Source organism: Pipra filicauda, unplaced genomic scaffold (genome assembly GCF_003945595.2).
Source record: "Pipra filicauda isolate LSUMZ 115617 unplaced genomic scaffold, ASM394559v2 scaffold489_size442543_pilon, whole genome shotgun sequence".
Lineage (NCBI taxonomy): Eukaryota > Metazoa > Chordata > Aves > Passeriformes > Pipridae > Pipra > Pipra filicauda.
This window is the reverse complement of record NW_024104630.1, coordinates 312,437-324,466: the sequence shown is the minus strand read 5'-3', so window position 1 is coordinate 324,466 and position 12,030 is coordinate 312,437. Positions and strand designations below refer to the sequence as shown.

The 12,030-nt window shown below is 39.6% G+C and overlaps 1 protein-coding gene across 1 annotated transcript in view; it reads left to right on the top strand.

Annotated features, from left to right (window-relative positions):
• XRCC4 (X-ray repair cross complementing 4) overlaps positions 1–12,030 on the top strand; it is a 124,251-nt gene that overhangs the window by 110,667 nt on the left and 1,554 nt on the right. The window lies entirely within an intron of this gene.

Below are 12,030 nucleotides of genomic sequence, written 5' to 3'. Positions count from 1 at the left end.
CAGCGTTAAAGTATTATTCCATAAGCAAAGAAATAGTTTATGGTTCAAACCAAACCTGGTAAGTACCAACTTGCAGTTACTCAACATTAGCCGTGTTAGTGAGTGTCGTTTTCCAAAATCAGTTCTGTCATTTTGGATTATTTTCTGTGCGCCGTATATCAAGGGTGTTTGTCTTGACAGAAAGCAAGATACACTCCTCTCTGTCCTAAATTATGTGTTTAAGATGAAAAATAGAATGTAAGGATGAATTGCTGTGATGAAACATACGCAAAGTTATTTTTATGTGTCTTTTGTTGAGGTAACTGTAGTTCTTCTGGAAATTTCCATTTAACTTGAAGCCATGGCTGTCCAGATCTCAGGACTTGCTCCAATTCATTAAATACTTCTTTGACATCCAAGACATGTTTGATTTGTTTTTTTTTAGATTCTTCTACTAAGTTTCTAGTAGCACAGAAATACAAGCCTGAGTGATCAATGTACTTGAACAACCAGACTTAAGTAAAAGATTGTCTCAAAAAATGCTCTTTATTCACCTTGTGGTTATTGGTTTAATATTTACCTCTAGACTGTTTTTAGTGTATTCACTCAGAAATACCAGTTCAGCTTCATGACAGGAACTGAAGAATCTGGGAATAAACACTGTCCTGTCCCAGCAGCAAACAGAACAACTCATCTGTTCCCCTCCCACAAAGCTCTTCAAAAACAAATTTACGTCGGTGCTTACTATCTATATATTTTGTCTGGCAAACATATAAATTCAACATCTGTCTTTCCGTCATGTATTACAGTCCCCAAAAACCAGTCATATATATATGGTGTATTTTAAAAGGAAATTTTAGTGGCTTTGTTCTGTGTTGGAGAGGACACTTTTAAAAGCTTGGATACACAGGAGAGTATAATCTGCATTTCAGGTGCAGTGTGTCGCAGTATTCATTAATATTAGGTGTCAGACTTATGCTGGACAGTGCCACATACTATTCTAATTCGTAAGCCTTTTTTCATGTCTCCTCCCTAAACTCTGAAATTAAAATTTGAGAGAGACCTCATGACTTTCTGAGAATGTATGTGGTTTAGTCTCGGAAATAGTCACGCCTAAGAAAGACCAGAGCACCACTGGTGACAGGAACATTGCACAACAGATTTCAGGAAGAGCAGTGAAGGTTGCTAAGCATTTTATCTGTTATGAGTAGGAAAAACGCTGTATGTGGATGAGTGTAATTAGGTCACTGGTCTGTGTACCCAAAGCCCTAGTTTCCCAATGTTTCTTAGAATTAACATGGACGTATATTTAATGTGTATCCTTGATTTGGCCGAAAAACATAGCTGAGCAATTCCTAACTGCCTACACATAGTTATATTTATATACATGGCTTCATAGGCATAGATTATTCCAAGAGGATAGGCAAGGACATATCCTCCTGAAATTTGCTCAATAGCCTCCAATTTCAGATACAGTGAGATTGCCAGGCTCTGAGATACACCTTTGATACTGCAGAGCTCCCTGAGTATCTGTCACATAAGGGACAAGTTCAGGAGGCCTGTGGACCACAGGTATTTCCTTGGATTTCTTATGGAGGTTGGATATCGCAGGATGCAAACAAGTGCTTGGAGCCAGAGGCTGCAAGAATGGCTGGGCAGCCACTTAGCAAACTGCCTTCAAGATGTGTTGGAAAAATCTGTTTCCAAATCTCTCTTTTAAGGTTGTTTTATTTCTCCCTTAAATGACAGGGTCAGAATTTGGCCTTTCAAAATAGTTGTTAATGCAAAGTGCTTTACTTATTGTGCTTTTTTTGCAACAACGACTTTACCGGGATTCTTATCTGTGTGGTTTTTCTCAGTGGTAACAACTCTGGGATAACAGATTGTGGAAGGGGGGGAAAAAAGTGTTCCTGAGAAGGAAGGAGTGGTAGAGACCACCGGTGATGTCTCTGCCCTGCCCAGCTGAGGAGAGGGGTGATGGAGTAGCTTTTGTGGGCACTGGGGTCAGCCACCACAACATGCTTATTCCACACTGGACTTTTCATTTAACTTTATCCCCTCCACCCCCAACCCTTACCCTAACTCTAGCCCCACCCCCGGCCAAAGATTATCTTAAACTTCCCATAGCACAAAGAAGCACTGTGAACACATTAACCCAGCAAACCCTTCAGTGTCTCTGGAACTCCCTTCTCCATTACAGGGGTTTATGTTTGGAAATAAATCATCCACTTGAGGTTCTGCTGGAGTTGCAGTATACATAACCTTTTTAAAAACTGCTCCTGCCCACCAAAAGCTTTCACCCAAGTGTTTCTCTCCCTCACCCGGCTTTGTAACACTTCAGTTTTTGATCATTCTACAGGCATTTAATCATCATGAAGACATTTTTAACAGCACAGTGGTTCATCAGCTTCAAGCTGTGTGGAGGCCAATCAGCTCTGGTGAGGCAGGACAGTGCCTGTGAGGGAATTTGAATTGTCTGGGTTTTTTTGCTTTAAAGAGAAGTGTCTTTGGGCTCAGCATTCCCTCTATCAATTTAATTCTGGCTGCTCATCTTGTATTGATCTGAACTGCTCACCAGAGACAGTTTAACTGGAGTTTTTGTCTTTTCAGGCAACGATTGAAAGAAAAAAAAAACCCACCTTTGAATTAAGCATCATCTGCAAGAAGAGTTTTCTAGGAATGTCTGGTTTTATTACACTCCTGTTGTCTAATTTGTGATTGTTGACACGTAATAAGCACACAGAAGTGCTGAAGATGAATGACTCAATATGATAAATCAGTAACTTCCCTTCCTCTGGCCCTGCCTCTGAGGCTTCATTCCTTTTTTTGATCCAAACTTCAAAAGAATTTGGATTTTTGTATTATCTCATTTTTAATCTCACTCTGCAAAAGGGGGATGGCTGTTTTTATCCCCTCTGGTTTTTCAAAGCAGTTACAGAGAAATCTTACAAGAGGTATTTCCTTTCATGATTTTCTGCTGTTTAAAGACTAGAGGAGGACTGGGTGGTTCTGATAAACCTCCAGTCTACTTCCAAACCTTCTGAATCTGCTTATTTTTGTAGTTCTAGGAACAGATATAGGGTGCTTACAGGAAGAAAAACAACATCTTACTATATAAATTCTGTCTGGGAACATGTATGTTTCTTACTGCTCTGGTTTTGTAGCAGCTTTAGCAATCAAATAAGAGGCTTTTTTTCCCTTATGTCTTGTCTTTCAACTCTTTCTTCTGCCTTTTGAGCTATTCTGTTATGAAGAGTCAGTTAAATGTCCTTATCTGGGGATGCAAAGCTTTTGTGACACTGTCTGTGTGTAGCATCAGCATCAGTGCTTCCTTTGCAAGCAGCTGTAGGGAAAACTTCAGGCAAAATATGTTCTGCTGATAAATGTCAGGCTAAATTCAGGCTAAATCTGTTGACTCATTTTATAGTATTTTATTATTTCCTCCTCAATGCAACGTGTCCGCAGCCTAGAAAATGAGGAACAATTGATAAATTTTAGATTAACGCTCTTCTAGATCTTTGAAATTTTTCCTCACTCCCACCTCATCAAGGGTCTCAGGGCCCTGTAGAATCCCAGAAAATAAGTGGCTTACATGTGTGTAATATCTTTTTGGCTAGTAATATCCAATTTATTATTTAAATTTATAATTTTATTGGTGGTTTATGTGGTGTTTCGGTGTTCTGCAGTTAAATGGTCTGTTTGCTTGGTCTCACTGCATTCTCAACAGAAAATAGCCTTCAGTCTTTTTCTTCTGCAACAAAGAAAGGGTAGACTCCAAAGAATTATGTTAAGCTCAAAACTTGACAGTTTGACAGTCTCAAACCCTCACTGTAATTGCTTTCATTGGTTCCCACCAGGTTTAGAAGGAGTTTCTATTACTGTTGCCTGAATATTGTATTGCAATTAGCAATACCAAAGATGAAAACATAGAATGAATTCCTCTTCTGGAAAGAAAAAAATTGAGACATCAGGTGAAGAAGTGTACTTGAAAAATGTGCATTACTCTTTTAATGTTTCCCAGTACTATAGGGTGGATAAAACCTGGTGGTTTTCCATGAAATGGATTTGTTGTCAATAACTCAAGATGCAGGTGTAATTCAGTTTTCAGTGGTACACCTGGGTTGTTTTACTCAGGCAGCATCTCTTTTACACGTACACCACGAAAATTCTACTCTGATTGACATCTGCCTTCTCCTAATAAAGTCCCAGTTGCCCACCTGTGTGGTATTCCCTTTTCTCTTAATGCATCTGTAAGATTAAAAATACAGCACTGCTCTTAAACTCACAAGAAGGCAGACTGTCTCAGTTTGTCAGTGGTGCAGCACCAGGACAATTTCTAGGCCTCTCTGCGTATTAAAATTTTATGATGTTTGTGGCTTGAATGCTTCTTTGAGCCAGACCAGTATGAGAAAACTTGAGTGAAGGTACTTCAGGTTTGTACTGATAGATCACAGCTGAAGGTAAAGTCTGGCTTGGGCTGTGGAATTGAGACAGCTGGCTGGTGGCCATTCTGGGTGCACCTCCTTTCCAGCCTTAGGGAAATCATCTCAGCTGGGATGTGACTGGTGCTGGTTTGGCAGCAGTTAAGCCCACGACCTTCATCACCATAATGCTGGAGAGATCTGTGTGTGCATGAGTGAGGTGAGCCTGTCCCTTGCTCCTGGTACAACTTGTATGCAAACTGCTGTGAAATCTCTGAAATTTAAGGGCTGAAGACTCTTTCTGTGAATTTGACTATTTGTGGAAATAAAAAGTAAAGGGGCTCATTAGGAAGAAAACTCCACTTTATATAAAAATTTTCACAAGAAAACCATGCAGGGACAGTCCCATCCTTTTGGTTAGTGGGGGGTTTGTTGTTTGTTTAAGGATGATACAACTTTTCTTAAAAATCTTGTATTGTAGACTCCTTTGCATCATTTACCCAACAAGAAATGACTTGGGTATTTGGTCTGCTGTTAAATGCTCCTGGTAAAGTACTTACTGCAGACCCTGAGAGCTCGAATGGATGGAGACCTGTTGAAGTTTTGGAGGAGAAAAACTGGCTTTTGAAGCTTCCTCTGCAGGCTATCTTATAGCAATTGCATCAGAAGCTGCAGATATTCCTGTTTCTTATAATAGTAGAAGATATATTTTGAGAGTGGCTTCTTTACTCCACAAAACAGATGTTTTGATAGGTGGGCTCTCAAAGGGAGGATTGTTAAAGCATCTTAAACCACATATCTGGAGTGAAAAAAGGTATTACTAATGAGTTAGGAAGTCTTCTCAGCTCATATTCATTTACTTTATGCACCCCAAAGTCTACCTGTACCTGTTTTTCCATTTTTCCTTGTGTTTTCAATGGACTGGATATGCTGTGTCCTCTTCTGTTTTTTTTTGATGGTTTGTGTTTTTTGTTGTTGTTGTTGTTTTGGTTTTGGTTTTGGTTTGGTTTGGGTTTTTTTGTTTTTGTTTTGGTTTTTTTGTTTGTTTTTTGTTTGGTTGGTTGGTTTTTGTTTTGGTTTTGGTTTTGTTTTGTTTTGTTTTCCCCTGGTTTTGGTATTGCTACTTGAATAGGTTTCAGCTCTCAGGCAACACTGTAGGCAGGGGTTTAATCTTAAATGTCAAAGGTTTGTTCTTAATTCAAAAAAATACAAATTAATTCAGATCTGCAGCTGCAGAGGGGTCAGGAGGAACATGAGGAGGAGTTGAATGGGAGTTAGGAGCAGAAAGGAAAGCGGCATTCTCAGTGCTAAAACAATTTTAAATTCAATAGAGACCTACTGGGGGGGGAAGGGGAAACTTATTATACTTTGTCTGCTCTGCCTTAGCTTGTAAATTAAATCCTGCTCACAGTTTATTCAAGTCACTGCTCCTGGATTTATTAAGAACTCACCGCTGCTCTATCTCTCCGAATGCATTTTGCCATTAGAAAACATATACCTAAGTGATATCCACATGCTCTACTGATCCTCTATCTGTGGATAATAGGTAATCTGGGCAGAAATAGGCTCCTGGTGGTGCCTAGGTGTACATGTGCAAACTACTCAGCAGGGAAAAAGAATGTGCTTAATTCACTTGCAGTTTTTAAAAGATCATTTTTTGGGTTATGTCCATGGATTCTCCTACATCCATCTGAGAAAAGGATGTTTTTAGCTGTAGCTTGTAATTTAAAAAAGATATCAGAGCACCCTAGTCTAGTACCGAGGGAACCTTTCATCATATGAACGCTGAACTAATCCATTTTTCTTTCAGAATAATTTAAATGTTAATAATGTGGGAAGTGGGGGGTTTCACTGTGTAGCAGCAAATGCAAAGGATGGATCCCAGAGAGCTGAAGGCTGAGCCCGTAGTACAGGTAGCTTTACAAGCACAGACTTAAACTTTTAACTAAATACTTTAACTCTGTTTTTCTCCAGTTAAATGCTCTTGCTTTTGTGATTTGTTTCAACCCGATTTTCAGTTGTAGCTGCCATGGGCAATTCATCAGATTTTGAGGTGGAAAACCCCTCCCTCCACAATCCAGTGCTGCAACAGCCATCTTAGCCTTTTCTGCCCTTGGAGGCAGCACAAGGACTCACATTTCCTGTGTGATAAACAAGTCCAGGAGTTTTTATTGGCCCCCTTAGGTCTCTGGGCATTGTTTGTGATCCCCTTGAGGGGACAGGAAAGGGTCAGGGAGACCAAGCTGCTCCAGGATTTGGCAGTGTGGAACAGGATTGTAACACAGTTTAGCTGGTGCTGGTGTTGCATAAATGTGTATGTGATAATGGCTGTGAGAAATGTCTCCTAACATTTGTCAATAAATGTGCAATGCACTGGATTTGACAAAATTCTTAAACAAACCTAGTTTTTGCTTTACTCTGTACTTTTATAGCTATGATTAGGAGATTTGTGATTTTTTCCACAGTGAAGGCAATGGTGCTAGTCTGTTAGTAGAAATGCATGTGGTCTAGTTTATTTAAGCAGGAAGGAGTTTAAGTGGAAATGAGCCACAGAAATGTGTGCCACTGGTCTAAAACAAACATGGTTTTGACTTTTCCTCATAGGTGACATCTATTATTACATTTTTAAGTAGATCTTTGTTAGTAAGCATCTGCAAACACGTTCAATCAGATGGAAATATCTAGGACTATATTTATATTACTAAACCAGAATGTTCTTCTTAAATAAGGATATGCACCAATGCCAACTGAAGTTAATTGGGAATTTGCAAGTGAAAGGATACAAGTCCCTAAAAAAGCTCCTGTTTTGTAGGACTAAATAAATAGAGTTAATGACTAGTAGTGTTGTGAGCTGATCTAGAGTGGTTATTGGAAGTTATATCAAATATTAAAAGATACATCGTTTGGAGATACATGAGAGTCTTCTCAATGTAGCAGGTTTGTTTGTGAGTTTGCTCTTGCTGCAATCAGTGTGTCCATTTATGTGATGTTTGAGGGACTCCAAGCCCGCTTTCCTCCCTCAGAAGGTCTCCAAGGATACATAAAGAAAAAGACAACTTGTACAAGTATAAAACAAAATCATCCCCAATTGATGGTGTCTGGTTCTAGAACATGAAGAGTGTCGCTTGCAGGAGCTGAAGACAGTGTTTAGCAATGTTCCTGGTTTTTGGAGTTTTTGCTTAAGTTGTGTTGATTGAGAGGATTCCAGACTTGTCCTACTGTGCAGGGGTGGTGATGGATGCAGGTGCAGTTGCAGATTGGCCTCCAGCCAGCTGAGGAATCTTATGAAGGAACACTGATTCCCTGGTTGAGTACTAAATTTGTGGTTTCTGCATTGAAAATACTCTTCATTAACTGTCTAATTGAACAAGATTATTATTGTTATTGTTGTTATTATTGTTATTATTATTATTAGTGGTGGTGGTGGTGGTTTTGTCTGTCTGGTGCCCTTAACTGAGACTAGACTGTTTGCTCAGTACACTGAGCACAGGAAAATGCCACGTGTGGACACCTCAGGAATCATTCTCTTCAGCTATTTCTTGAGTATTTTTCTCTAGTTTCTGTGAATTTGTTTTGGGGCCAGGTGTAGGTAGGGCTCCGATGATCTCTGACACCACCATTCTCTTCAGACAATTGAAATTGGCAGAAAAGAAGTTCAGTTTCTTTACTAACTGAGGCAAAAGTCCCTCAGCTGTAATTTCAGGTCACGAAGCTGATTGTATCCAATAAGTTCTTCAAGACTTTCTGGGGTTTACATTTTGCAGGATCCTTTAGAAGTATGTGGGCTTGTTTTCATATCATTTCTAGGAATAAATGCCAGCCTGGACTACATTGGCAAGCGGAATACTCTTAATACTGCCAAAAAGTAACACATTTTAATTTCTTTTTCCATTCTAAATTGAATTAAAAAGAAAAATACCTCCATAATTTATCTTATAGTCATTGTAGCATATTTGTGAAGGGGAATACCATCATATTTTTAATCACGTGTAGCTTCCATTTAGTCTACTTACACTTTTAGTATTCCACTTTAAAGAGCTCTGTCTTCATATGGTGTTCTCAATGCATCTAAAAGGCTATTCCCCTCTTCCATTATCCATTTCTTTTTCTTTTTATGGTTAACTTTCCTCTTTTTGCCCAGTCAGGATGTCTCCCACTAGCACTGGGAGCACCACGGGATCCTGGTTATTCAAGGCCAAGATTTTACCTATGGCCATGAGCTTTAGTTTCTGTTTGAGATGCCTCAAAATCTTAAGGTTAATGCTGTAATGACCATGAATTCTCTGTCTACAAGCTGCTGCTGTCACCTATTCTTATAACACTATATCAGATTATATCCTCTGTTATTATAAAACCTTCATTAAGATAAATGTCAAAATGACAAAAGTGAACCATTAAACCAAGATAAGGTAAGATGTACATGCTGAGAAATTCAGCCTTTTCCTAAACCACTGGTGACAACTGAGATCTCCCCTCTTAGAAAAATGCCAGCTTATGGTTGGAACTGATTATTTTACTTAATTAAAAAAATGAGGAAAATAATGCAATGGTTGAAGGGCACAGGGTTGCCTCCTAGATTACTCAAGTTTCTTGGAAAGTCTTTATATCTGTGTTAATTTACAAGGGTATTTCTCTTTCCAAATCCCAAGGGAGTTGCTCAAGGACAAAAATTCGAGTAGAATCATAACCACAACATGCGGGGCTGGCTCTACAAGAATAGAAAAGTGCAGGAATCCTTCATCTTTCCAGAAAAAAAGTGTTTATTTGTGTAGCTGCTCTGCAAAGCCACCACCTTGCATGGCTTCGAGTTCCTGTGTTGTAAGGCACCAAAGTGTTTCATGTCTTCTGTTCCTTGCAGCTCTTCCTCAGCTGTGGAAAGAAATATCAAGTCATGTAACCCCTTTCTTCCAATTCTTGGGCCAGGATCTCATCTGGTGTAAGTCAGCAGAGCTCCACAGACATTATTAGTGCTCCAGTGATTCACACCAGCTGTGCATCTAGTCCTCTGTCTCATTTTATGAACTAAATGTCAGGAAATATGAAATGATCTCTTATGGTCAGCAGTTCTCCAGATGTGTTAATGGATTTTAAGTTTACCGAAAAGGTAAGACTTCAAAAAGAGATCCAGCAAAATAAACTTTCAAGAAGAATAGCTTACTTACAGCCTTTTTGGCAAGAGAGGGCTATACAACTCATGGCAATTTGAAGAAATTAACTCAGTTATGCATCAGGGTATGGCAACACAGCCTCACCGAGAATCTAAGATTCAAAATAACTTCACAGCACAAAGCAAGCTGTTGCCACTCAGTGAGTAATTGCCATGCAAGTAGGAATCACCAAGTCTTAAACCCAAAAATTTTCTTGTGATCTTTGTGTGAAGAGCCTAATGCTTCCACTCTGGTAGTGCAGTTGGGTTCAGGCCTGGTGTTACAGCTTTTGGAGATTAAATGAGGACCATGTTGTTACAAGGACACAGAAGCTTAATAGTTCTCACTGTGTGATGTTGAAACTCAGCGATGACTTGGCTTATGGGTGTGATCTCAAATATAGTGTTGAAAACAGTTATTTTAGCCAATGAGAATGAAATGCTCGTTGACATTACATAGGCACCATGAGGTTTACCTGTCCAAATCTAAAAATACTGGAATAGGTGTAATGTCATAGTCAACAAATGTGGGGTCTCAGAAGTCTTTTATTCCTAAATGCTTTAATGATATATGAGCATATGCTCCAAAAACCAAAAAAAGATTCCATACCTAAAATATCCCCTGGTGGTACAGAGGTCTTCACAGCCTAATTTGTTTGCTAATGAGACCTTTCAGAATTAATTAAAATTATTAGTGTGTGGCTCCACACTGTGTGATTTACATATGTTGTTCTCACTGGAGACTTGATGCTTTGGATAGACTCAGAAAAGTAAAAGAACAACATGCCTTCAATGCTCCATTGAGTGAACTCGAATGTAACTCTTTGTTGGGGTGTGCTGCCTATATATTTTTTTAAAATTAGGGCAGAAATAAGTTGATTTCTGGCAATCAGAACAGTGTGGAGTGCTCTGAGGATCCAATTCTGGCAGGTCTGTTTCACAGTTAATCCCAGTGACTTTTGGTGAGACAAACATTTGTCTAGATCTCACTGCATACCAAAAGGGGAATAAACAATGCTTGGACACAAATTACTCAGGCCTGAAGATGAACATTTTGGAAGAGTCCTGATAGAAAGCCAGTTAGACTTTCAGGTAAAGTAATTATCATAATCCGAATATAGCAACACATTGAATTTAGAGAGGTTTGCAGAACTGGGGTGGTGGATTGAGTGATGAGGAAACCCCTATGAATACTCGAGACCACTTGGGAAGTGACAGCATCCAGGACTCAGCATTTACTGGGGTTTTGCTGATTCCTCAGGAGCACAAGGGGAACAAAAGGAAATTCATTCCCCCAGATCCACAGCAGGAAGGTCCATAATAAGAGCTCTGACCCTCCAAGGGGTCAAGGAACTGGAAGTATGAGAGGCTGTGAGTCATGTGAGGCAGTGCCTGGTGACTTAAGGAGCTCCCTGCATCTTGAAATCACAGTGTTTCATAGAGACTTCTGCTACCTGGAGATTTCTAGGGATGAGGTTTGGAAAATTTGGCTCTGAATCAGTTTGAAACCAAATTTAAAAAATTGCTGAATTTCACTTGCTGTGTTGGCTCTGCAGTGTGGAGTGGTTGAAGGCAAAATAAATGCTTGAATCAGTCTGAAGATTAAGATTGTATTTGTGAGCCCTCACAGGGAAGCCCTTACTTGAGAGTAAGAGCAACACTCTCCACCACCTCTGTCCAGTCCTTTCCATCCTGGTGGCTGACATGTTGGCCTTGGGAATGTATGAGTTTTTAACCTGTTGTCAGGATTGCACCAGTGGAATATTCCTGGTCATGAAGCCATCGACCCTTATGAAAGTCCAGCCAGCAATACTCCAAAACCTGCAGTACAAGCATGTCAGGTCTGATTCCTGCTTCCTACCCCAATTCCCTGCAGCAAAGGACTGAGGCAAGATTGGGAGATCACGTCTTACTTTGAATGCAAGGAGTGATGCTGACCTGGAATGTCTTGTCACTGAAAACACACATGCCTGTGATTCATAATTCTCTAAGCTCACAGAAGTAAAGTTTTCTGTGCAGGATTCATATTTTTTTGTATATTCAGCCTATACATATAAGATTAGTATAATAAAATTAATACAGGGATCAGAAGCTGTTGCAAATGCCACCGTTTTTGGAAACACAGGATACCTCACCTTCCCAGGCATAAGGGCAGAGCCTTACTGGAATGGTGTCCTGGAGAGACAGGAGAAATAAGGCACATGGGCTCTTGGCATGTTTTCAGCATCTTTCCTGTCCTCCCTCGCTCTCACTGTGGAAATTCAGGGTGAAATTCTCAGGGTCTTAAAAAAAAAAATTGTGATGAAATAGTTGAAGCTGTGACATTTGTAAGCTGAATTTCATCTGTTTTGCCACTGCCGTCTCTGCAAGTGATTGGGTCTTTCAAAAACCACTTTTCTCTTAAATGCAAACTTAACAAAAAGCTCAGAATTCACTGTGAAGGGTTACTTTGGCAAAGTATATGTTGGAATTATTTATATCTTT